The sequence below is a fragment of the Etheostoma cragini genome, chromosome 10 (genome assembly GCF_013103735.1).
Source record: "Etheostoma cragini isolate CJK2018 chromosome 10, CSU_Ecrag_1.0, whole genome shotgun sequence".
In the NCBI taxonomy this organism is placed as follows: domain Eukaryota; kingdom Metazoa; phylum Chordata; class Actinopteri; order Perciformes; family Percidae; genus Etheostoma; species Etheostoma cragini.
In genome coordinates, this window is record NC_048416.1 from 27,733,684 (window position 1) to 27,738,048 (window position 4,365).

Sequence of the window (4,365 nt, forward strand, 5' to 3'; positions counted from 1 at the left end):
CGCTATCAGGTCGAATGACAACTGTATCTGGTGATATGGTTAGGGTTTCTCTCTCGCTCTCTCGCTCGCTCGCTCTCTCTACTGAAATACTGAATGTTTTTCGGACCTCCCTGGACCCCTCTTTCCCAATACTTGTATTGTGGCCAGTCTAAGGTCTAAGTTCCTCAGATTCACCTCAGACTGTGTCCTCTCCATCCACAAGTCCAACCGCCACAGTTTTGGGGACATGGCCTTCTCCAGGGCAGGTCCCAGGCTCTGGAACTCCCTCCCCCAAGAGATTCGCAGCTCCGAATCCCTCACCATCTGCCAGTCCCGCCTCAAGACCCTTCTCACCTCTGCCTGTCCCTAGCCCCATGCCCCCTCTCTGGCTTGAGACGTTGTCGTTTTTTTATTTTATTTTTTATAAATACTTATCACTTATTAACAAGTTTATTCTCTGCTTTGGGTCCATATGTTCACAACTCAGGGCTCTGAATGTGCCGTTCTTAAAGTTTCCGTTTACTTTTTTTAACAGTAGGCTCATTTGAATCCCCCTCTCCAGGCTGAAAGTCCTGCTTGATTCAAATCTTCATAATTTCCCCATTTTAGTTAAGTATGTTAGCATACTTCTGCTTCATGCAGCCTGCGTCCACCAATACATGTCCTCAGACTGCCGCTTTATGAGCTCAATGAAGCAAGCAAGCCACCTCCCACCCCCGCAGGGTGGCCAATGAAAACCAAGCTCAATTATGACGTGACAACATGCTAACATTTGCTACTTAGCACGAAACAGAAAATACAGCCAACACAGCCATTCATTAAAATCTTAAATCAAGGTCTACTTACAATAATGTGCTAAGTTTCGTTTTCCACGGCGCTTTCAATCACATCTCATCGTCTTCCTCAACCCTTACAACCGAGGTAGGATCTCAGCAACTGAGCTCAATTCTCAGCAAACAAAAAATGAACAAAAAGCATGAGATGCGGTTGAAAGCATCAGATGAAAAGCAAGTAGGTGGACCTTGAGTTAAGACTTCTTTTGATAGAGTGCTATGATAAGGCTAAGAGCCAACTTTAATATTCAATGTAAAAAAATACTCAAAATAAAACAATGCTGTGTATGACATTTGTATTTTTTTGTTTCATATTTCATGCTTATTATCCCTCCTGTTGTCCTCGGGTCAAAGTTGACCCCATTAAAAAATTTCTACATCTGAAATATGACTTTTTAAGCAAAATTTGCAGTAATAAATGGATTGGATTCCATACAACGCTTTTTGCAAATACAACTGATCATTTTCATTCATGACTAAACTCATCTGTTTGTTCCCCTGATCTTAACTATTAGTCAAAATGATTAATCATTTCTGCTTTTTTAACTCAAATATTAGGTATAATTCTATATAACTGATGGTTATTGACCATGAATTCCAAAAAGTATTGTAAAACTAGTAGTAGTAAGTTGGTGTTAGTGGAATCTGTCAAATTTTTGTCTGTTTTTGACTCAGGAGGACAACACAAGGTTATTTATACTACACATGATGGATAATGTAGAGCTTGAGCTCTACTTTATCCCGCTTACTACATGCTTATTACACAGCTACTCATACAGAGGTTCCTTCCCTCTACTGATGCCGCTGTCCCAGTACGGATGGTTAACTTTACCGCAGTAAGACAGCCATGGAGCTAACTAATTCTCCGTTGCCGTTAGCTCTGATGCCTCCATCCTCTTTCTCCCTTTGGTCTGCTGATCAGCGGTATGAAATGCATAAACAGAATATTCTTTGCACCCGTGTTTGACCCTTGTACGTCTGGCCTGGCCAGACCGGCCAGATTAGCAGAACAGCGACCTCATGGCGCTCCAACAGGACTCAGGTCACAGAGCCATATGCTTCCAGGTCAAATATCACAAACGTTTTCTGCAGTAAACAGAAAGATAAACTTTAATCGCACCAGGGAGATAATAACACACACACACACACACACACACACGGATAATACATTAACACAGCAGTGCTTGGATATACAAACTAATGCACGCAAGTACAACAAAGGCCCTCAACCACACACAAACACACACACACACACACACACACACACACAAGCATCTGGTGGAGCAGGTAATTCCCATGGCATCCTGAGACAGAACACAGCATGACCTCTAATTTAAAAATCCAACTTCCATGTTAGACAGCATGAATAATGCATCAGGCAAGTCTGCTTATATTATTGCCATGAAGAGGATGCAATTACATTTTCCAGGTGCTCAAGTGCTCCAAAGTAAAGGAGGAGAAGAAGAAGAGAGAAAAAAACCATGCACCCATGAAGAAACAACTATCATGTAGGGACCACGTACCCGAGGGTTCGGAGGCGGTCTGGGGAGCAGGTCTGGACGTTGTCCTGGAATTGTGTGGCTGTTTTCTCGCTCACATACCCCAATACTGCAGGGCAAAGTTACTGCTTCGCTCGATAAGGAGGTAATTGAAACAGTTTGGAAGTTTACATGCACTAATGGAGGGGTGTCAGAGTGGGGGGGCTGCCCATGGAAAGGCGCCCCGAGCCCGGAGCTGTTGGGGGTTCGGTGCCTTGCTCAAGAACACCTTGGCAGTGCCTAGGAGGTGAACTGGCACTTCTACCAGTCGACCACCATACTTTGGTGGGACTTTAGGGACTTGAACCAGCGACCCTCCGGTTCCCAACCCAACTCCCTACTGACTGAGCCACTGCCCCCCCCCAAAGACCACGGCTCCAACCGCTTCTCATTCCCAACTTGTCAAAGATCCTGCATTTTGTTTCCCACCCACGATCTTCTTCTAAACCTTACTGTTGCATTCTTGTGCATTTCAGTTAAACCCACGTCCCGACACGTTGAAAAGTGATGCCGATTACAGCGTTCTCGCTCATTACTGGACCAATGTCAAAGATTTTTCTACACATTAATCACTTGGGGAAATAGGGTCCAGATTGAAAAATACAGAAATTGGACTTCAGTTCTTCTTCTTCCAGGACACAAACTCTCTTCTCCCACTTGAAGGACCTGTTATAAAAGTGGCAGTCATTGTGTGGCTCACAGTAATAACAGATTTTCTTAACTTTGCTAGTTGTTGTCTTTTCTATCAACAGTCAGCAGAGGCAGCCATGTGTCCTAAAAAAATGACATTCCCCTTTTACAAGGAGACGCTCATTTGTGTGACAAATCAAACATTTTTCTTGCATCAAAGACTTTAAAACTGTACAAAATTTAGATCTGAGCCTTAACAATAAAGCAACATTTGCAGCTGGATAAGTGAAAGCAGTCACTCATACTTTGTGGAGGACTTTGGGAGCAATGAGGAGTCAAAAGTAAAGTTTGGAGTCAACTTTAGGCACATTGTCAGGCACCTGGAGCAGGCAGTGACACAATGGCATGCCATTTGTCTGTTTGATTGACGTCTACTTATAAAACCATCCTGTCTGACTTCAGCCTGTTTACCACAGAGAGAAAAACACCTGATGGAGGAGGAATTGATCCCTGCTGTCTCTAGTTTCTAAGTATCTGTGATGCATCTTTTCTTGAGGACAGACACTGATCCAAATGTGCAGCAACATGGAAAAAAGTCAGAAATCCTGGGAAGACAACAGTGTTGGATAATGTGACATCAGCCAAACAACAGCAGCACTTTCTTCACGTTCCCCACCCAACGCTTTCAATTATACATTTACAGAAAAGGCCGTCAGAGCAAAAATAGTTGGAATTGAAAAATGTTACATCTTGTCAATGTTTACTACGTATTTTGTAAGTGTCTTTTCTTGCCCTGGTGTTAAGTGTTGGACCACAATGGAACTAAGTCCTGGACTTTAATGTGTTTTTATCCTTGATTGTATTGGACGTCTTTCCCTCTGTAGGGAATTCTTAATGCAATTAAAGAAATCTAATCAAATCATTGCATTTTGAAGGACCAGTGGGCTTAATAATAAGACATTTTAATTGGAGTCTGGAAAAAAAGACTTAATATAACTTTGCACATGAGGCTTAGATGTTTCTGTCACTTTATCTGCCGTGAGTTTATTTGATAAGGCTTCCTTTTGCAAATGCAGGGGCAGGCATCTTAAGTAGACGTATTTCCAAATGTTGTGAAAGACGGAAATGCTTTTCCATAAAGATGTGAGGGTCAGATTGATCCTTCGTCACGTCAGTTCTCTTCAACCAGCTGACACGTGCTGATGTCAGACACACTGCAAAGTCGGAGAGATCAACATCGATCCGTTAATGCACAGCTGCTGACCTCAGGTTTAGATAGATAGATATTTATTGATTTCAATAAAATGGGAAATTACAGTGTTACAGCAGCAAAATCAGTCACACAGCACAGAATATAAATATAAATGAAATAAAAGGATACATAC